The sequence below is a fragment of the Gavia stellata genome, chromosome 6 (genome assembly GCF_030936135.1).
Source record: "Gavia stellata isolate bGavSte3 chromosome 6, bGavSte3.hap2, whole genome shotgun sequence".
Lineage (NCBI taxonomy): Eukaryota > Metazoa > Chordata > Aves > Gaviiformes > Gaviidae > Gavia > Gavia stellata.
The window spans coordinates 46,749,503-46,773,124 of record NC_082599.1 but is presented as its reverse complement, the minus strand read 5'-3'; the positions used below and the strand labels follow the sequence as shown (position 1 = coordinate 46,773,124).

Here is a 23,622-nt window from a genome sequence, read left to right as displayed (position 1 = left end):
CAAAAGTACTAAACAAGATGAGCTTCAGCCACTCCAACTATGCTTTGGGCTTTAGCTGCCATTTATTATTCTCTGTATTTTATCTATCCTTTCTTTCTTCTCCGATGGGAAGAGTACCTGTGTTATTTGGATACTGGGACTGGTGCTTAGCAGCATTTACAGCCTGAGGTCTCCCTGCTTCCCATCAGCATGGTACCTGAGACTGCTCCTGTGTGCTGCAAATTCTAAGCAGGAGCCAAAATTGTTCGGAGCACAGGGCAGCCAATAAGAACAGCGAAAATCCCTCCTTGGTTACCACAAGCTCTACATTAGCATGTTTTTAGGGGAGGGTAAAAAAAAAAAAAAGTAATGCCAAAGCAGTACCTGTCTAATAAGAAATATATTTCTTAAAACCTACAGAATTTAGTCCAGATCAAAGATGTTTTTCCCATGAGACTTTTGTTTAAAAAAGATAAAGCAAACCACCAGTCAAACAAAGAGTGACTACAAAAGCCTGGGATTACAAATGAACTACCGACCTTCTTCCCACACATGCACAGCCATAGAGGAGAGATTCAGTGTGAAGTTGCCGGGGGGTGGGGGGGAGCAAGAAGACAGCATCAAAAAACATGCTAACCCCCACCCCCCCACACCCCGAAGTACACTGCAGCCAGGAGTGCCAACAAAAACTGTATTCAGAGCCGTATGTGATCAGCACAGCAAACAGAGCACAGTTACAATAACACCCAGCAAAGAAACACAGTAATTCAGAGCATCTGCAACCTTTTTCATCTTGGAAGTACTATCACTGGTAGATTAGTGTTTCAGCACATGCACGCATACCTGGTGTTGCTAAATAAAAGGAAATGCTATCCGGTGCCTCTCTTTCACAGAAGAAAGAAAAAAAGAAGACACCTTAAAGCTATGCTTTGCAGGGGAACGAACACTCTCCAGTCCTCTTCTTTCCCCACCACCATAAAGAAAAAGAAAAAATCATATCTAACAGCTCTGAGCACAGTAACCCGTGCACCATCTGCAGACTGAACTACCTTTCTCCCCCAGGTCTGAGCATGCTCTGTCTGTCGGCAGTGTCCTATCGCTCCAGCTGGCTCACCTCAATTTGTTAGCCTCCCAGAGGTCAGCCTTGCATGCAGGATGATTTGCTGCAGTATTCCTGCAAATCCCCAAAGGGCGGCCACGCTGAAACAAACACCATCGTGCTGTTTCACAAAGCTGAGCATGTCTTGGGAGACAGACGGCAAACTGGTTTGAGGGGGGATGCATTTTACAAAGCCTGCTTTTAGATATTATTAATGCCACTACTACTCCAAACACTTCACACAAAAGAACAAAACAATAGGAGAAAAAGGAAAAAAATGCCCCTTGCTAGAGGATGTGAAAGCCATTTGGCGTGCTTTCTAGCAATTCCCTTGTCACCAGGCAAGTGATTTCCCAGCTGTCATGGTCAGCAAATGGCTTAGTATTGAACAAGGCTGTGAGTGCCCTCCTTCAGAGATCCAGGGAACCTTATTTTCAAAATGAAGTTATCGTTTACGGTGGAAACAGTAATTCCTAAATATAAAGGCACAAAAAATGAGCCAGGGCTTGTAAGACAGTATCTTACTGTGTCCAAGCTGAAGGTCATGAAGGTGAAAGTGTCCTATGCCAATCTTCTCAACAGAGCTTGAACCTATGGGGACTGAGCAGTTTCTTGAAGATGGCAAACTAGGCAGTACTGGCTGGGAACATTTCAAGTCCTAATCCTGCAATTGGATCTACATATGGGATCAGAAAAGCAGCCCGGTTCTGCCCACAGTACTCACCTGAAGGCTCATGGCAGGAAGTCGCACCACTGAACACAGTTATTAGGAGCGAGATCCCAGCCCTGTAGAGACATACTTGCAGATAGATCACAAGGAGACATGAGGCTTGCTGCAAATGTGTTGTCCATATATTTGCAGGATCCATCTTGTTGATTATCTGGGAGGCTTTTTCCCTTTAAGTGAGACCTAGCAGGTAAACTAAGAATGATGAAAAAGAGGAAAAGTTCTTTAACACCCACGTGTACACACATCTATACAGATACTCTCAGATGAAGAGCAACTGTTTTACATAAGGAAAAAGAGAAAAGCATCCCTAGGTTTTTGCTCATGACAGGAATTATCTTCATTGCCAAAATGAAGAAGCTCAAATGGCCCTGCATTAAAAAATGCAATTAAGTAAGATACAGGGTATTCAAAACTCTCAACTAGGAGAGTATGGCAGCTACAAGGGTTAGCATGTTACATAAACTCTCACTCTAAATATGCATCACAGACAAGCTGGTGTCTCCAGCTTCTTATCCTCCCCAAAACAGTGATCTGGAAGTGATCTGAGGGAGGGGATAAATGCATTTACAGCATCTGTGGTCGTTCACTGCACTATGGAGTCACACTGCCTGGGCTGGTTACTGTTGACCAAGTCTGCAATCACTCTGTCCACGAACACCCCCTGCTTACTGTGGAACCCCAGCCCGGAGAAACCTTCTGTTTCCATGCAAGAAGGCAAAGCAGCTCTGCCAAATTAATCTGCAGTAAGTGACAGGCTGAAGCATTTGCAGGGCAGTGAGGGGTGACACACTTAGAATCACAGTAGCAATAGAGCACAATATTAAGTACTGCAATATCCTGCAACTTTTGGGGTAAGGATCCACCAGTGTTTCAAGTTATTACAGGTGATGGGTCCCTCATTCACCATCAAGTACCCTGAACCTTACTGAAGCCAGGACTCCCCCCTGGGGAAGGCCACTGTATGGGGACAACCTGCAATCTAGGATGGCACTTGGGTATCTCCTCCTGCCTCCCAGGACACTGATCAACTACCTCAAAACAAGCATGTCCCTCATCCAGCTTCTCCTGCCTGCTGTGGCAGGGGCAGCGTTTTCTCTGATATAAGATGAAAACAGGGTAGTCCTGAGGCAGACATCTGGCAGAACTGGGAGACACAAAGCAGCCCCAGGAAGATCACGACTTGTCCCAGGCAGGACCCAACACCACTAGCCTGGATACAGCCACTGTCAGAGCTGAGAAATGTGGGTGTCATTAAGCATCACACATGCTTAGAAACACAGTAATACCACGGAATTTATAACCTTGGGTTTCTGACTGCCAGTTAAAAGCCAAATACAGAAGAAAAATAAGCTGAAAGAAACAAAGAACAAACCCAAATAACATTCTGCAAAATCAACAAAAGGTTCTTGACAAAGCTAAACCTTCAAAAACGAGCCTGCCAACATGATGAATAAACACAACTGTTGTATCTACTAAACTAGGGCATCACAGAAGTAAAACAGACATTTTCTCCTCTCCTGCTCTGGAGTGCCACTTTTACACTTCTGCCTTCTTGGTACAGAACAAGCAAAATGGTTCTGGCCCACCTGGAAACATTAAAAACCACTAGGATTGACAGGACAAGGTGCCATCTACCTCAGTACCCTCCTTTCTAGGCCTGTGTCACCTCTTCCCACCAACTCAAGGTGGACTTTGAACTACAGCATGAGCCTATGCCTGTCCTGAGAGGATCCCAAAGGGACACTGGTCAGTCACAGCTGCTTGGGGAAAATTTAAAAAAAAAAAAAAAAAAAAAAAAAAAGGAAGGAAAAAAGAGCAAATAGAAGATAGAAGCAATCCCCTCTTCGACAGGCCCAGCCAGTGTCTCCAGCCTGTCCTGTCAGGACTAAGGACATCCAGAGTCACCCTTCTCTTCTTAGCTCATCTCATTGCCCTCTGGCCCCTGTGAATACAAAGGTGCCATCTCGAACAAGCCGGATGTTTTTCCTCTGACTTTTGAAAGTTGAGGAGTGGAATTAGATTTGTAGCTGACTTCACTTGAGAAAACACAACTTGACTTTGCATTTTCCGCACTTTGGAAAGCTCCACTGCATGACCTAGCTTCCACTGATGCTAATAGGAGCCTTTCCACTGACTCCACAGACCTCCACCTCAGGTTAGGGACTTTATCAGTGGGACCCCTGATAACCCAGAGATACCATGCTGGCTCCTTATCTTAGTCAAGCTTTGATTTTAATGGAGAAGAAAACAGAACATTTACAGACTAGTCTTCTATTTATGAATAAGCTTCTTCTCTACCCCTGGAATGAGGTGTATGCATAGATTTCACAGGTACAACTTATCACATCACATGGAAATGGATAGTTTAATCCCAATCCTGAAGAGGGTCCTATTGACAATCTCCACACCACAAAGTAACTGAACAAAACTACATCATTAAAGGGGGAAAAAAACCATAATCAAATAAAACCAACAACTCTGAAATAATAACTGTCTATTACTACTGCACCAAAAGGCACTAAGTGTGGCAGCCCCAAGCTCTTCTCAAATAGTCAGCACCACCAGCCTACTGCAAGTTGGTGAGGTTTCCATAGGTTGTCTTGGCTCAGAGTTTGATAAATATTTAATACACCTCATAAAGTTGCAGCCTCCAAAAACAGTGCCACAAAAGAAAAACAGTTAACATTTTTGGATCTCCTAAAAAGCAGTACAGCACAAACAATACTCACCAAGCTAGCAAAGAAGTCTCAATAGACCTCTCTTGGTTTAGGACTGACAAAGAGCAAGTAAATCATTATTTACTGAATCTTTGCCTTGCACGTATAAGTTGCAGGGGTGCCTGCGTCACTCTGAGTCACAGCATTTATTATTTATACTCCCAGAAGTATGGGCTATAAGAAATTGTTCTTCCTGCAGTGCTTTTCAACCAAAAGTGCATCTCAGTTTGTGACCACAAAAAAATTTCGTGCCTGAACTGACAAAAAAAAGTCCTTCTATTGATAAATACACAAGGAGACAAAGGAAGCATTGGGTTTCCGGACACCAAGATCAGGAGTCCACACACATTTTGATTCTGCAGAAGCTAGCATTAAAACTGATGTCAAAAGGACCAGGATTTCAGCCAAATATTGAAAATTCCTAAGCATGAATATACTTTGACAGAGAAAAAGGTATTTTTTGAAGAGTATCTCAGTGGCCAAACCCCAACTCAACTGCTTCAAGCATGACATACTCCCAGGCTTAAGAGATGTAGGATGCAAGTTCTACATAAATATTAGTTTTACACAGGTGTAAGTATGATCAAACACATTTCACACACACACACTTAGGTAACATGTCTCTACATCAACCTGACAAATTCATAGATACTTATTCTCCTCCACAGATATGTGCATATTTTATATGTATAAAATATATACTTGTTATGGAAAAGCACACTAGCTATCTGAATTTGTCATATACTAAACTGTTCACTCTAACAATCTCTCCATTCCCATTAGGAACCACCCTAGCAGCACTGCAGGGACATACTGGCCTGCTCCTGCAGCTATATGCAACCTGTGTTCAGATAAATGGCACGGGAGAGTCACCTGCTAGTTTCCAAAGCTGGAGATGGCTTTGGCAGCTGTTCTCACACGAACTAGGTGTCACTTAGGCTCTTTCAGGTTCCCATTTTGTCATCAATAATGACAGGTCAGCAGGGTGACACAGATAAACCAATTCCTTCTCCTGCAGCTATGCCAACTACGTACCTGCAAATGTAACTAGTGCCAATGTGCCTGTAACGGAAGCAGAGATGCTCATAAGAGCCACTTGGTAAGTAAATGATGTTCACCTAGATCGACATGAGAAACCAACGATAAAACATTGCCTGCGAGACCCCTGGGTATTGCTCATGACCTCACCATGGTGCTTCCCACACCCCATTACTTGTTAACTATTTTTGCCTAGGCAGTAGTAAGATCATCTGCCCTCTCTCAGACGACACTTTAATATTAGGCCTTTATCACCACATCACCTGAAGAAACACATCTCCCATTTTACAGATTAAAAGATGGAAAGTGTCAAAGGGATCTGGGTAGGACACACCACACCAGCAGCCACAAATATGGTAGCAGCTTCCTGTGAAAAACCCAGCAACAATCAAACCCTCTTATGTATCCCAAGGTTGTATTCATCTCTGCGAGCTCCAGGGCTGAAGACAGAAGCCAGGGCCTCCAAGATCACAGGTGACAGTTTAAACATGATAAACGACAGGGAGGATTAAGTTATCAGCTCTGTCACTGTTGCTCCGAAAGAGCTGCTGGCAGGGCAGCAATAAGCCTGACATGCTCTGCTCTCAGCACACCTTCCTCCCATCTTCTATTCCCATCCACACTTGCCATGCAGAGGGCCATGGGGCCTCCTTCATGCCTGTGAGACCCCCTGCAGCCACAACTTAGCCTGCAGTTGTAGGCCCTGTCAGCATGAACTTGTCCTGAGAAGGGTGGAGGAAAAGGAAGAGAGTCCCTTTTTCCTGTCTGTTGAGAAAAACAGGGAAGTCATAACCAGCAAGTCTCATAGACATCTTAAGAAATTAAGATGCTAATACCACAGCAAAATACAGCTGTTGAGAGGAAAAACATCCTTGAATGTGAACATCATAGGGGCACCAAGGTATGTAAAAGAAGAGAAATAACAGAAATACAAAACCTGCATTTTAGGCTAAACAAAGGAACTGTCAGGCACTTTGATGGATCTGTAGGGGTGAACCACTAACAAGTGTGTGGAAGTAGCTGAAGGACAATGCTTAAGATGCCCAAACATTTCACTGGCTTCACTGGATTACGCACCCATTTGCAAGTGGGCTGCAGCTGTTCCAGAACTGATGAGAACATCTCTGTTCACAAGGAGGATTACAGCAGGACTGTTCCCCACAACCGTCTTTGCCCTAAACTTCCACTTTCTGGTATGTTCAGAGATTTTGTCCTTTCCTAAAAACCCTGGAGAACCAAAGCCTACAAACCAAAGTCCTTGTACTTCATGGAAAGAACTCCACAAGGAGGCAGCAGCAGAGCCTACTATCTTAATCAAAACAGCAGTTTCGATCCAAGCTGGAGTGTGTGCTTCAATTAGCCAGTCTCTGACAAATGCCCCAAGGTGCCTAGCATAGCAGCATGACAGGAATGTAGTTCAGAGCCAAGGTAAAGGACAATCTAAATCAAATCAGGGGAAATAAAAAGGTTTACTGCCATTTTGAGTCCCAAAATTGCAAACAGATTGTTTCACCTCCAATGCCCCCTTCAGCCACATCTGTACGCCATAGCCTTGCATCTTAAAGGCATGCAGCCAGCATATAAGCCAATCCTATTCATATGATAGTGTAATATTAACAACTGATAGGAGCACAGTATTACGGGATACCACCCCCACCTAGTGTAACCACTTAGGCTGATGCTAAGGGAGCACAAAACATCTGTGTTCTGGATTAGCAGCATATCCCAGGGGTGAAAATATTCACACAAAAATTCAGAACAGAGCATGAGGTCTCACAAATCATCAAAAATAACGTATATGGGAGCAGAAAAAAGGGTGTTTCCTGACAGCATAGGCCATAGGACTGAAAAATGTCTACTGGCCAATTTAAACACTTCCTTAAAATTGTTATTCGATTAGTACTTAAATACCCCAGCCTGATTTTCCCTGTGGAAAAGAACAATTCTTACCTTGTCTCTCATCTGATTACAGTATCATCAGAGGGCCCATCACAGCAGTAGTAACACATGGCTGTGGGCCAAGCATTTACTGTTTCAAATGCTGTTCTGATGGCTACCACTGCTACTGATAGGGGGAAGAGAAGAAAGCAATATGAATCATCTTTCTTGGCTTCAACGTGAACCACTCCATGCAATAGGGCAAGTGTGATGAATACACTGAGTTACTTGTACAAAACCATTCCAGCTTCTCCAGGTGTCACATGCAAGAATTTGCAGTTCAATAGCTAAAAAGAACTTCATGCCCTTGGTAGCTTGAAAATTCATGGAAGGACTATTGAATCTAGGCATATTTATCAAGGGCACTGCAGGAAGAGGAAGAGGTTCAAGCCTGATTTGACGTTCTTTTTTTTGTGTAAGACTTGCTGTTAAATTTATTTGAACAGTAATAAAAAAATAAGGTGGTTAATTTTTGCCCCATAAATCCCACCAATAAGTCAATGCATCATTTCCCTACAGCCCTCCTTCTCACCCCACCTCAGTGGAGATTACAATAGCCCCATAAATAGCTGATATGATATTTAATACACACAAGAGGGTGGAAGTTTCAGAGAAAAGGCAGAAAGTATCTGTTGGGAGTGGAACATCTGCAAACCTACTGACATAGTTACTATTCACTGATGGCCCTTTCATGATGGGAGATTCCTTACCAAACCCTGCCGAAGCAACTCATTTCTGTTCCCTTCCTTCCCACTGGCAAGATCTGCTGCCTCTGTTGAGTCAAATGCTGAGTCAAGTATTCGGCAATGAGAATCTCTTCAAATAGCTGAAGTGTAACCTGGCTGTCACTGAGAGAAGAGCCACATCATCCCGATAAACCAACTGCTGTTTAAAAAAGCTGCACTTAAAAAATATCTGCCCCCATTCATTATGTACAGCTCTGGATCCATGTGCAGATATTTGCAAAGCCAAGAAGAGAGTGGTCTTTTAGCTACTTTACACAGTATTTCAAGATATCAAGGGCACTGCAGGCAGCATCCTACATCAAGATGTGCTTCCCCACCTCTAGACTTCTGCTAGCATTGCTGCTGATGCAGGCATTCCCCACAGAAGCCATCTAGCCACTATGAAAGCCCTGCAGCATTACCCTGCAGCACATGGAGGGTTGGAGCAGGTCTGAACCCTCTCACTTGCAAAGAATTCCCAAGATGAGCCATAGTAAAAACATATGTGCTGTCACACCCATCATCCTCAATGAGGATAGTTCTTGTGACCTTGAAGAAAAGACAAGACTAAAATATACATATATATTGGCCGTAGGCGGTGAGACCCACCCCAAGTCTGGAGGGGTCAGAGATGGAGGACATACATCATCACAGGCAGAACCTTCCTGCCTTGGCTCATCCAACTCCACCCTCTCCATGACAGAACAATGTACTTATAATCTGTCCTGGAGGCTGACAGAACAGTCTGCTGAGGTAGCCAATCCTTCTTCCCAGGCAAAGGGATTAAAGCTACAGCCACAAAAAGCTCCTCTTGCAACTATGAAGACTGAAATCTGCACCCGTATTAATACAGCAGGTATCTGAAAGGAGAAAGCACCCAAGTCAGAGGCTGAGGACTGACTAGAAAACAGCCATCTTGCTAAGTGACTTAAGGTTACACAAAATAACACCATTTCTTTACCATCAAGGTGATGAAATATACTAAAATAAAAACTAAAATATACTAAAATAAAAACACCTTTCTCTAATTTTCTTGAATATATTCAATGCTTAAAGACAAGCATGTACCTAAGAGCCCTGTGTTCCAATGGGACAAAGACATGCACATAAATTAAGCAAGGACTAGAGAACTTTTTGAATAATAACGTGACTTTGTGATCTCTGTGCTAAATATAAATACATCTATAATATGTATGTATGACTACTATAAAATTCATATAAAATATTACAATTAATATATATTAATATATATTAATTATATATGGCTTTTAAGTTTATACCTGCATTAAAAGATCACTAATCAGTGGCTTTATAAATTCAAAGAAATGAATTTCAATAAGCTGCTAGCTTCCCAGCTTTAGTTTTATACCTTTGACACAATCATAATAATCAGAAGCCAAGAAGCTGCAAAGCCATATATAAATGTGTGTGAAGCTGTCCCAGATAACCTTACAGGAGAAGGGAAGAGGAGAGCAACTCCAATCTTCATTTTCTATTAACTATCAGGTCCCTGCATGAACACGAGTAATAACCTAAGTAGTAAAGAACAAACAGCCAGAAGCAAAGAGCAGGGGTAAGAACAAATCATTAAAAAGTGATAAGCACCAAGGGCCTTAACTTAACTAAAGGCAGGAAAAATACACATGCACAGGAAACCACCTCATGTCTCCTTAAAATTAATCTGGTCATATAGTTTTAGTGCTGAGTAAGTGACTGCCTCAGCATGACACCAGAGTGTCTGTTAGAAAGGGCAGTATTTCATCTATGTGCTTAGAGGTCTGATAACCTAGTTTCCCAGGTGTGTCTCTTCCTCCTTCTAAAAGGAGGAAATTACATAGCAAATTAATCTTTGTGCACCTTTTTATTTTCCACCCCTCCTCCTCTTCCCTCCCCCAACTCCTCCCATCCATTGTGAAAGATAAGTGGGAAAATATGGATGGTTCACAACAAGATTGAAATAAAATCACAACAGCAGGAACAGCCTGAGTCTGGTTTGGCTCACACAAGTGAGCTTATGATAGGTGAATCAGTGCAAAACAAGAGGTCATGAAACTGGTGTCACACACCTTTCTGGAGAGGGCTTTTTGCCTACACAGGTATGGGTGAAAGGCTCATCTGCCTGCGGAGCAAACACTGGAAACTAATCTTGCCAGTGCAAAGGGATTTCAATTCACAAACCATCAACATCCCATCCAATTTACATTACAGCTGGCCAGCTGGTAGAAGGGAATCCAACAGCAAACTAAGACACAAACAATTCATGGCTAACTCATTTTCAGTGCATCAAAGGCCCATCAGTGACTGCCCCATGCAATGGATTGTGGTCATCCTATAATTACATTTGACTGTCTGCTTGCCAGAAGCAAATGCAAAGCCCCGTCGCATCCAGGAAGTCATTGACGATACAAAGCATTCCTCTTCAGAATAAGGGAGTGCAGCCCCTACACCCAAACTAGGGAGGGCTTTTTGTGGGACAAAAGAAGGGCCAGAGCCAGATTGTTTCAAATTCCTTCAAGGTATTTGCCAATGTATTTTACACAGACTGTGCTTAGATGTTTCATTGGTCACCAGTGGTCCAAAATTCACATACAGCTTAAAACTACACATGGGTTTCTGAGCTTAAAGAAAGCAGGGTCTAAACTCTCAGCTGGGTACTACTCAGAACAAAACACATTCACACTAGTACACCACTGAAGGGAACCAAACTGTCAAAAATAAGTGTTATTCAGAGAACAGTATGCAAAAGTGGGCCCTAAAACATAATGGCTGAAATTTCAGTTCCAAAAGCAATGAAAAACTCACAGCAGGGCTTTGAGAAGAATGTAGCAGAAACACCCCAAACAGGCTGGTCTTGAAGACGGGAACTCCGAGAAGGGAGAGCAAAGCTTATTTTTCAGTGCTAGCCACAAGACTTCATAAAGGAATCTTTTTAAAACTATATGGTCTACTGATTACTGTATCAGAGAGTGTAACTAGATCATAGCATAGCATAGTTTAGGTTGGAGAAGACCCTTAAGATCATCGAGTCCAACCGTAAACCAAACACTCCCAAGTCCACCACTAGGCCATGTCCCTAAGTGCCACATCTACAGGTCTTTCAAATACCTCCAGAGAAAAATCTGTGTGCAAGCCCACTTTATACAAGAGGTACAGAGAGCACAATTAGGAAACTCATTATAATTCCTTGACTTCATGCAAGCATGGTCCTAGCATCTACACAGCTCAAAGCTGAAGAAAGAGATGGTTCTCTGAAACAGAAGTAGCCTATGCCAAATTTACACAACAAGGACTTCCAATCAAGGACCCAAATCCCAGAATTCAGCTCCTCTTTGCTCCCTGAGCAACAAAGAAGCAGGCAGATCAGACTTCAGAGACATCTTTCCCTGCTAATTACATGGTAACAGTTTACAACAGAGATTGCATGACACCCACTGTCTCTCAAGAGCAAAAATACATATGTAATCAAATTGTTAAGGTAAACCAGTAAAAAGATGAAAAGGAAATTAACACTATATACAAAGAAATCTTTGCAACCAAAAAATGAAACCATTTTTATTGAGAATTACATTTTCTCAGTTGAACTTTAGCAAGTAAGCTGGATGGTACAAAACCCACTTTTTCACAAATACAAAAAATTCTCCTGTTATCAAATAAACTCTTATTCCTCTCATCTTCAATCCAAATCGCCATATATGCCATCTCCACAGAAGAACCAAGCAATCCTTGTTTAACATCAAAATGCCCCTTGGCCCCTTTTTACACACGTGTGGTCTTCGGAACATCTAGCAGCTGAAGAAGGAGCTCCTGGATCCAACTGTGCAGAGGAGTCCAGCTGTCAAGAATTACCTACATCTCTGTTTCAGTTTTATAAGGCAGAGTCAAAGGCCAGGAGAGAGGAGGACACTTGCATGTGTGTTTTGAAAGGAAAAGGCAAAATATTTTACAATGGAAAAGGGAAACGTCAGTTGGTTCATATGAAAGAATTGTGCAGCACAGCCTCTCGTAGGTATGAGAAAGCAAGCTTTGGTGCGCGAGACAGTCAAACGGCAATGAAAGCTGCAGGCAGGATGGGAAAAGTTAGTGAAACTTTTCAGCTGTTGGTGGAAGAAGCTTAAGAGCTGAAGGGGCAAATTACTGAGTCCTTCACTTACAAAGCATTTCTTAAGAAAACTTCCAAGTTAAGTCCAAGTAGCCAACTATACTTGCACTCGGAGGGGGTCTCTACTCAAACGTTAACAAAGCAAACAAAAAGAATATAGAATGCATAGGACTGAAATAAAGGGAAGGAAGAGAAACAAGTAGGAAGGGAACAGACAACAAAAAAGACACACTTGGATATACAGCAGGAGAATGTGCAACCTTCAAAGACTGCTCCAGAGAAAAAAAGACCAGACTGGGAGATTATCTTTTTGATCTGTGTTTATCAGTAAAGCACCAAGGAATTTCCAGTCATGAGCCTAAGACCTCATTGCACTGTATGAAGTAAACAAAATCACTTAAAACACAGGAGATGGATGTGAGAATTGTAGTGCCAGCTGCAATGCTGTGGGACCAGTTGGAGGTAATTCAGTGAAAATGAACAATGCTATAAAAATCAGTGCATCAGGAAAACTCAGCCCCCAGCTCTCTTTTAGAGTCTCAAGGGTACAAGAGGGATGACACCTAACTCAGCACCAAAAAACCCAATAAAAGCATTTCCATCTGTACACAAAAATGATGTCTCCCTTCCCAGTTAGAATGTAAGCTCAAATCCAGCAGGAAGGGGATAGATGACTTCACACCACCAGGAGCATGCGGACAGCACCCAGAGCAGCGAACACGCTGCTTCCTCAGAAATCACACATGCTATCAAATTCAAAGGAGTAAGAAACATGGTATGAAAATTAACTAAAGCAGAGGAAAGAAAACAGAGCCAAAAGGAGTGCTTCCATTAGAGGACAACCAGAATAAGAACCAGATGAAGAAAAGATCTAGACCACTCTGCCTACTGCACACTGCCATCAGCAGCCAGAAAAACACCCAATCGTCCTTTAGCCACTTTTCCAAGGGGTTTCTTTCTCAGGCTGGCGGAGAGCAAGCCAGTGTACAGAGCTTTGGTCCAAAGGCTTTTACACTGGGCAGGAGGGAAAGGGGTTGAATTGTAAATTATTGAAAATTTCTACTTAATTTCCCTGTTTGCAAGGGAGGAAAAGTTATGCACTTCCTTGTAACATCCTTGGTCTCTTCTAATGCTTCAGTCCTTTGACACAGAGGCACCACACTACCATACCACCTACTACAGACAAAGTGTTCTTCTGCTCATGGTTAGCAGACATGGGCAGAGTGTGAAAAGTGAGGACGGGAAGTGGAAATATGCACTGCAAGGTGGCAAATGCCAAACCATTACGGTCTCCATCTACATCAGTTGATACTGTGGAGTCAAGGACAGTAACACACAAGAGCAACAGCTGCACTACTTATAGACCACTATTCCAGGCGACTGGAAAAGGCTCATCGCCTTTTCCTACTTCCAGCCACTAAAACAAATCACTCCTCCTTTCATAGTAAGAGCTTTGCTTACCCCACACAACATGGTGCCAGGTAGATACACCCAATGGAAGCAACGCTTGTGCTTAGATTTAAGCACATGCTTAACTCCTGGCTGGATTGGCACTTTCAACCACACATCCTTGCAGGCCATGAATTTGCATTCTTACACATCTTTAAACTTTCCAGGACATGTAATTTATCATTCTGCCTGTGATAAAGGATGGCAACACCCTGCTCGTTCTTGCTCTCACTACAATGCAGAAAACAAAAATATAGATTTCTCAACAGCAAGGTGGAAGACACTGATATCTCTTTTCCTCCTCTGATAATTTAGCTATAGCATTTCATTACCAGGCTTGAATCAGAAAAAGGGAAAAAGATTCAAAGGAAGAAGGAAAAAAGTAAAGGAAAACGATACTTACTGCAACAGAGACAAACAAACAAAAAAAATCTATTTGCAAATCACATATGAAAAGAACATCTATATTAAATATAATCTCAGAAGAACTGACTAGGATAAATCCATGTGCCATTCCAGGTATTTCAGCCTAAATATGGAAAATACACATTATTCTGAGTTTATGAAGGGCTTAGTTTTATCAGTACTATTTATACACACTTTCTCAGTTCATTTTAGACATATCGCTTATATTGTACACACAATAAATACGAAATGCATAGCAGCACATTTATGTGTCACAGAAACAAGATTTTAAACCAACAGACTTGAGTGCTCACTGATTTTAAAAGACAACAGCTCCCTATTTTTTAACACGTTTCTAAATTATATATGGGCTGTGTATCCCTTCAGATAAATGAACACTGATAAATTACGTTCTGTCTCTAGCCAGGCACTTAAAGTAATGTCCACCCTCCCACCTCCTCGTCACATGAAATAAAGATGAAGCACCGCACAACGTCAGTCACATTGCAGATCCTTTCAGCAGCTGCCTCTACTTGAAACAACAGAATAGATAGGTCAAGATCTTCACCAGTCTCCACTATCAGTAGCTGAAATTTTTGCTGCAACGGACTCAGGCAACCCCTGAGAGCATGCTGGCTTGTACATGCCCTACACAGCCAGCATTATGCTAGACTGTATCCAGCTCCTCTCACAAGTTTCTCCCGATGGGATTGCTCTCCTTCCTAACTGACTTTATCTTCTATACCTGGACAAGTTATTTCAGCTGCATCTGTGGACTGCGGTATGTTTAACAAACAGCACAGTGTGCTCCATGACCTGGCTGCTCCCCAGCCATGTGCCTGCAGGAATGCTGCCTGGAGTATTAAGCCCACTGCATGTGCTTGAGCACACACATCCCATTTCCAACCCGCTTCATTACCCTTTTCCCAGCAAGCTCACCCAGAGTTAATTTAATGCGTTTAAGGACTGAAGACCAGCCTCGCCTCCCTGCAGTGCTATCAAACATGTTACAAGCAGAGAATTTGGCCACATTCCATCTATGGGGTTTCCTCCAAAGTCCACTTCTTCTGACAATAGCTGAGCTGATGCTTGATCAGTATGAGAACAGTGCTCCATCCAACACAACCCACCACCACCACAGGGAGCTGCTGTAGCCTTACACTGACCCTTGCACACCCCAGTCCCTCCCCTACAACAGCACAGGAGCTGGATCATTTCCAAGTCTCCTTATCTGATACTCACCACGTATGGAACTGCAGAAGATCAGAGTACAAAACAGTGGTTACTTTTTCCTATATTCAGGCTCTACTGGCCTGGTCAGCTTAACACAACGTCTCTCTACAGCTACAGAAGGGCGCTCGCAGTCCCCAGGGCAGGAAGTAGCACCAAGGAGACACAGGAATAAGTAGAGGCAAGTAAACGCTTTCCAGCTTCTTCCTTAGCAAACTGCAACAAAAGTCCCCTGAGCTTGGGGACTGTCATCTTCCGCTTCAAACCCCCACAGGATAAAGTTTTTTCCTTTCCAAAGGTGACTTCCAATTTCATCAACATTTAGGCAGGATCTAATGAGCAGGAGGCCTAGTATAACCACCATGGCTTTGAGAGGGAGTGGGGGGGATCGTCTGCGTTCAGAACCACACTGGGATGTGCCTTTGCAATGCAATCCCATCTCTGTTTACAAACAGGCTTCCTTCCAACTCATTCATAAGTACCTGTACTATGCTTTCTACCAGTGCTATATAAACTAAGAACCTTTAAAGTTCAAACACAAATCACTTCCTTACTGATCCGCCCAATTAAAAAATGAAGAATGATAACAAGTTGTGAAATTTATCTTGTCACCAGCCTAATTGTTACTCAGGGATTCAAATTATGGCAGAAAAAAATGAGGAACAAAACTGAACTGTTTACAGCGTGTTTGGATTCTGGTTTACAAAGTACAGCATTATCTTTGTCAATGTGTGAGGAAATGCAATTGCACTGTGGACCTCTACATCAAAAAAACCTGCTTTAATTAATTATTTGAGTATTAAACGAGCAAGAAAAGAATTACTGTAGTTATTTCAGAGTTGTTTATTGCTTTCATACATGTGATCTGTCTGCAAAGGTTAATACTAATTTGCCAAACATCTTAGTTCATTTTACTACAGAATTATTAGGATATTAGGATTTAGGATTAGGATTCCGGGATACTACGATTATTAGGATACCTGGTGGTATCCTAATAAAAACAGAAATGTTTTGAGATTTCCTTTCTAAGGAGGGACTGGGGAAGGATTGCGGCGTAAAGCAGGAAGGAAAGGCTGAAATTTAAATAAGTGGAAGAGCATCTACAGATGAAGAGTAAAAGACAGAGAAAGATTAAGTGAGGAACCCAGTGTCAAAGAGGAAAAAAAAAAAAAAAATCAATGACAAAACTAGGAGTGGACTACAAACCTTCCAAGTTTAATTACAGTACCTTACGTGCACTTAGATGCATATGGTTTAAAGTTTACTCATTCACCTTTCTTTACTAAAAAAAAAGGTCAACCATAGGTACCAGAAGTGAAATCCCAGCAAGGTTACATTTTTAAAGCTAACTCTGCCCCTCCCTTCTTTCCCCCAAGCTTCCAACTTCCCATCTCAAAGCTGTCAGTAGTTGTCAGCACATCATATGAGAAACTCATCTGAACATACAATATAACTTGACAGGCAATACATCAGAAAACCTAGATGTGACAACGGCAAATTCTACCAGATGGTCCTGGATCATATCCATCCATTAAAAAAAAAAAAATTGAAAGAAGAAAAAAAAAAAAACAGAAAAGCAGAACTGAAGAAAAAAAAAATAATAATCTGGTATATGCACTGTTTCACCCTTTGTCCTATCCATGCTGGAAAAGGAGACACACAATAGCTCCACCTCTTGTCCTCAGGAGCTCATCCTGTCATTAATATCAATATGTGTACTTCATCCTCGTACCCTAAGAAAAGGCTTCTAAATAAAGATGCCACTCCATTAAAAGGCAGTATGTACTAGTAATAATGATGCTTTCCAATTGAGAAAACTCTCTCAATGACTCTGGAGCCTGGTCCTGCTCCAGCATCAACATGGTCTCCAGGTACACCAAACTCAAGCAGTTAGCCCTAGGGGTAGCTGCAAACTTTGAGCACTTTCAAGACTCCCTTCCTATCTCTCTGTTGCTCTTATAGGCAGCACAAATTCTGTTTGGGTTCAGGCTGCCTTCAAACCTCATCAGCCTTTGCAATGGCCCTTTTGGGAGAGACCTTGGATTGCCTTGTCCGCTGTCAGCCACACAATCCTGTGCAGGCAGCTGAGATCTGCAAGTCAAACACTGACTGGTCCAGGCCTAACCTCAATGCAGGTAGAACTGCCTTTGATACACGCAAAGCTCAAGCCACCTTCCAGCAAGTAGAGAGCGCAACCTGCTCCTGATTCCGGTCTCAGGCCCACACAAAACACAGTGCTGAGGCAGGCACAGGGTCAGGGTCAGGACTCTGTGCCACCCTCTGGGAGGTCAGCGCAGTCCCATGGCACAAAGTACCAGGTTCAGAGGCAGCTCTGGGGTTAATTCACTGCCAGGAAAACACTGAAGCTGTCACTGTTCTTCAGGTGAGTGTGACCAGCCTGGCCACAGCAGCAGCTCAGCTGGGACAAAAGTGACAGGCCTACGAAACATAAATCAAACCTCCGCAGGCTGTCACTGCTCAAGCGAGACCTTCAGGGACACCATGCCTTGCTCCTGTTCTGCCCCTACCTTCAATAGATGTGTGCAGACATACATGTTTTGCTCTGTGCAAAGCAACTGTGTGTAGCTGGAAAAAAATACTGTGTATCCTTGTCCTCCCAGTTACACATGCTCTGAAGTAAAAGGTATTCAGTCAGATAGATTTTAAATTGGTAAAGCAAGTAGATCTGAATGCACAAAGGGAATGAAGACAGTGAATAACGTGGTGTTACTTTACCAAACGTTTAACAGGACAGGACGGACAGGACAGTGCTTCAAAGTTCTTTGGAAATCTGAGAGCTTCTTTGAATACAAAGCTGTGACTGTGGTAGAAAGCAGATCTACTCCCTACCAGTGCACAAGCTGTGCTCCACAGCTTAGGACTGAAGAAATCTCTCTTCAGGCCACTGGGGCAAAATCAGTTTCCACCAAGAAACTAGACTGAGCCTTTAACAAAGGAGTATTTTTGTGTATTATAAATACCTATTTTCCTTCCCCTAAGGAAAGTTCCTTCCATTATAAACTCTCCTTTGCTGTTAAACAAAGTGCACCTATTTCCTAGTGAGAAATACCTATGAGGGGGAATACTTCAGTGCACTGGTGGGAAACTGGGCTGCAGTCATGCTTCAGAAACTGCAAGTGAGTGGACTGGGCTCCAGAGATTCCTAATGAAAAGGGCTTTTTTAGCAACAGCTGATGGCTAATCGGTGATTTCTGAAGAAGCAGTTTATTGTCTCCATCCAATCCATTTTACAATTATCACCTTTAACACAGAGAGGAAGCTACTTTTACCTCATGGACCTTGAGAACAAAAGGCTTACAAAAGTCAATTCTCCCCTCCCCCTCAAACTTCAGCAAGGAATATCTGATTTTTCACTCTGCCTTTGTCATTTTAGCATAAAAGAAAAGTCAGTGACATTTTCAAGTTTTGCTGTTGTGCACCAGTGGGGTCTGAAATACTGCAGAGGAACATAATTACATCTACAGACACTTTTGACTGGAACTTAAATGTTGTGACAGCACATAATAGTCTCTTAGAGATAAGAAAAATAGGCATTTAGCTCAAAATGCATGTTCTGATTAAACTTAAAATGGACACCACCTTTTTAGTGGAGTGCCTTTTGGCATCTAAGTTTTTTCTATAAATACTAGAATGTGATTTTTCAAAACATCAACTTTCTACAGAGAGAAAAATAAACAACTTACTATCTAATTGTTCTCAGCAGAAATACTGTAAAACAGAAGGCATAAGAATAATATGTATTTAATAAAATCGGTAAAATGTCACCTCCCTTTTTGATATTTAATTATATCTCATTAGAAAAGCAAAAATACTGCAAATCAAAGTCCAAGAATCAGCTGTTTACTTTATTTATAGGCCTTTATATAGTGCTCATCACCATAGCAACCAGGAACATTTTTCTTCTTCTTGTTCAAAGGAAAAGTTGTAATTTTGAAATGTGATCCTTTGATGTTACAGTGCAAATAGGTACTTACATCCTATGCTGCAAACACTTAGGCAGGTGCTTAAAGTACATGAATAGACCTAAGTCAAAGGCATGGTGAAAAAGACAGAAACAGAAAAGAAAAAGGAAAGGAAAGGAACCGAGAAGCAAGTGAGAATGAGGGAACGAGGAAAAGAGTAAAGGGCTTTCCTATGAAAATTCACAGTGCACTGGGTCCTGCAATAAGCCATGATCTCCCTGGTGCTTTTTTCCTGTAATAGTAAGTGACTGGTTCATGGAGCACAGTTGAATTAATCAAGAGCGATCAACAAGTTCCCAATTTATGCTGAGGACATGAGTGAATATTCTTGAGCAAGGATTTCTAAGAGGATAGCAGCTTACAAATGAGGCTGCAGAGGGCTGCCTCCCTTTTGACAGCAGAGAAGTCAGGAGCCTCACTTTGACTGCTACTCTCTGATCCCCTAGCAATCAGCCATTATCAAATTCCCACAGAATTAATAGAACTTTTTAAAAATGCCAGCTGGTCACAAAACATCAAAGAAATGAGTAAATTAGAATATTGCTCCTGCATACATCATTATAGAATGAATTACTAGGTATGTCATGCAATTGCAGTTTCCCCGCGATACTCCTGGTGTGCACAAGCACACAACTACTTTTCAGACCCTCAGAAGAGATTGAGATTATTAACCTATTTTGTCTGGTTGCTTCCCACCATCATATAGATTATACACATACATGCACAATGTAGTACTTCAGATCCTTTTAAAAGCTAATGAACTTCTAATGGGCACTGAAAGGAAAAAAAAAGAAGAAATCTTTGGCCTATTGTCACTTTGTTATATAAGAGATCTTATCATCAAGATTTCCTCAAGACACAGGTATATGAAGTTATTACCTTCAATTCTGCATTGAGTTTGATCCTATCTTCTTCATAAACCAATACTGTCCAAAGCAGTTAAATAAGGAGTGTTCAGTTGTTCCTAAACCAAACACATAAATCCTTACACAAGACTGGGGGTTATTTTGTAGTCTTTTTTTAAGCTGTATTCTAAATAGGGCAGAAAGCCGCTTGTATGACAGCAGAAAAAGCGACAAGTTCCTTATCTGGAAAAGCACCAGCAGGCACTGTTATCAGAGCAGACCAGCTCTTGTAAAGTGGACTGATGAAGCTATTTTTAAAAACACCTAATAACATCACAGAGGAGAATCTGATCTCTGCAAAGGTGAGCTGCGCAGCTCAATACTCCTGGGAGGCAGCTAATGAAACTGAAGCTTGTCAGACACAGACTGCATCCAGTAATTGGCTCTGAAAACTTGCAGTTTAAATTCCACCATGCTGAGTTCAATGCCCTGTTCACGGCTCGCTCCAGGCTTGCTCCAAACGCAGGCAGAGCCCGAGGGCTGTCTAGCACGACCAAATGTGAGTGGCCGCCTTTCTACTGCCTGTGCCGCCAGGCCCAGTCTGTGTACTTGGAGGGCAAAGAAAGAAACCTACTTTCTTCCAGCACCTCACACCTACCAGTTCACTTCCAGGACCGGGAGAGACAGTTGCGGGGGGGAGAAGGCAGAATGGTGTTGGAACAGGTGGCGTGTTGATGGAGGAGGAGGGAACTCGTCCTACCACAGAAGGTGAAGGGAAGGGGTGAAGACCTAAAACAAGAAGGAAGAGGGTCCCATGTCATGCATTCATGCAGTACAGCAGAACCACCAACCAATGCTAACCCTCAGTGAGCGCTCTGTGCCGCCTGTGCAAAGTCCCTTAGGAACAGCCACTGGCTTCCCCAGGAAGGTAGACAGCAAAACAGAGGAAGTGTCACCCATTTTCCCTGAAACTCCACTTATCCTTCCTAGTCCACTCCTCCCCGAGCTTTATGGACCCATAGACCCATTCTACCCCTCGACCTGAAACACAGAACTGAATTCAGTGACCATCTTGGATAACAGCTGAAGAAATTATTGTTCCACAGTGTGAGAAGACAAAATTTTGTCTCTGCAGCTGAGAACCTCTGATCCGGTTCTAGCTCTGTGGTTTAACGCTCTCCTTTGTGCCAACTACTTTTTCATGATTCTTCCTGCCTCCCACTACTTCCTAGAAAAATCCGCTCCTTCACAGCCTAGATATGCTCCAGTTGGAAAAGCCATTTTAAATAGAAAGCAGGTTCTTCTGCTGAGAGAAGTCATCTATGGCTCTGTTTATTTGAATAAAATGATAGTTTTACTAGTGGAGGATCTCTAAGCCTCTATGTTTTAAAACACCTCCTAAAGACCTTGCTGTGTTAGAGCACAGGCCAGAAATCTGTTAAAAACTCTGAGGAACAGTAACTGAATGTGGGCTGCTGTCATAGGGAACTGTTTAAACCAACAGCACTTACCAAAGACTTTAAAGCAACAATTTTTAAAAGAAGAGGATGAGAGTAAGGGGAATGAGAATGCACGATTTTCAGATAATTGAAGCAAACCTCAGTAAGTTCACAGTGAGATGCAATTCAGGAGATTGGAAATCTAACTGGAAAAAGATTTCCATATAGTCAATCCATTTCGTACATTGCTTAATAGAGAATGGGCTCTAGGTACTTAGTCCCAAAACATTAACCAGGCTCATGGCACGCTTCACAAGTGTTGGAGGCTGAACTCCAGCTCTGATGACAGCTAATTAAAACACAAAAGTGAGACTCCAGGTAAAACTGCCACCTTGCAATCATAAACTGTTCAAAATGCACTCTTGCAGAAAAGCAGACTGCAAAGCATGTTTCCTGTACCTAGTTCACACATTTGGTATCCACCACGTTTTTGAAAATGACATTGCAAAATAAACACCCTGTCTTACAGTTGATGTGTTTAGCATATTTCAGAGTTGTTTGGGGGAGAAGGTCCTCCCAGAGAATGAGAGCTCTTCTGGTTCTCAGCTAAGTCAAGGCTTGAGCTAACAAGCCAATCTATCGGTTCAAGTGTTTTGAGATCGCTATTAAAAGGAGCCATTACTGTTTTATTACCAAAGTCAACAGATTCTCCTGATTCAGCAGTCACCGTTTAAAAGTCAGCATTTGTCAATAGTTATCCAACTACGGTACTGGTGTGAAAACACCAATATGTTCCCTTGCCTTTACCAGTTGTTCAGATACAGTCATTATTCTCATCACCAGAGAAGAGTGTGCCTCTTCACTTTTTTTTTTTTTCTTCAAAGCAGCAGCCATTATCTTAATAACCCATTTAAACATTGGGTTGAAAGGGGCTGGAAGGAAGCAAGGGGACACAAGCAGACCGGTAAGCCTGACCTCAGAACATGCATGTGCAACGCACCCAGAGCTGACATAGGCAAGAGAAACTTTTCCACCATGCTTAGTCAGCACACAATAATTAAAAGGGGCAGGATGTGATAAATTCAGCACCCGTGCCCACTGGGGCCAAATTCACAAGGACTGGTAAGCTTTCAAAGCTGAAGACAGGTGTCTAGGGAGGTTCCCGAGGCACTCAGCCATCAAGTAAAATTGTCAGGAGAACATAATTACGTCTTTACTTGCCCTGGTAGGCTTTAAACCTGCAGTGTCTTTGACCTCTAGGGAGGTTATTAGAGTTTTAATTGAACCGCCTTTCTGTGGTGCAGGCAGCTGCCTACAAGAGCCAACCCTCACAGCGTCGCCTGCTCCTGCTACCGGGCCGGATCACTTTCGCTCCCCGGCTTCGGAGAAGAAAGGTTTCCACGTCCAAAGTGTCAGCTCCGTCCTGTGCAATCCTGGGGGGTTTCCGCGGGGTATTCCAAACTCCCGCCCCGTGCCTCCCCACCGTAGAGCTGCCGCCGACCACGAGAGACACCGCCCCGGTGCCCCCACCTCCGCTTCACCCACCTTCCCCTCAGAAAAGAGGCGGCAGCCGCCGGCCCCCACGAACCGCCCCTGCGGGTGCCCGGCCCGGGCCTCCCCCGCCCCACGGCCGCCCCCCGCCGCCTCACCTGCCGCCCGCGGCGCCAACGGCAGCAACCGCCCCCTCAGCGCGGCCCGGCCCGGCCCCGCCGCCCCTACCACCTCCTCTCGGCCTCCCCGCCCGCGGCGGGCGGCGCCGCCACCTTCTCGCAGCCCGCCGAGGGGACGGGGCGGGGCGGCACCGCCTGCCCCGCGCTCCCGGCGGCAGCGGGGGGGGTGATAGGGAGGGGGGCGGGTGCCCCCCCCCCGCCCGCCGTGCTCGGGAGCGCGCCGGCCGCTGCGCACGCTCAGTGCCGGGCGCCGCGAAAGGCATTCTGGGGGTTGTA

General features: G+C 43.3%; 1 protein-coding gene across 2 annotated transcripts in view; it reads right to left on the bottom strand.

The window, feature by feature from the left end:
* POMGNT2 (protein O-linked mannose N-acetylglucosaminyltransferase 2 (beta 1,4-)) overlaps nucleotides 1-23,360 on the bottom strand; it is a 33,107-nt gene extending 9,747 nt beyond the window's left edge. Inside the window, exons 1-2 of one of the 2 annotated variants that reach the window (XM_059818913.1) lie at nucleotides 23,326-23,360; nucleotides 20,896-21,026 (exon numbers count right to left, since the gene is read on the bottom strand). The gene's annotated coding sequence lies outside the window, so the exon portion shown is untranslated. Of the gene's footprint in view, nucleotides 1-1,802; nucleotides 1,850-20,895; nucleotides 21,027-23,325 lie in introns of those variants that run through there. The other variant, XM_059818914.1, reaches the window with a different exon arrangement.
* Between the last annotated feature and the right edge of the window lie 262 nt (nucleotides 23,361-23,622).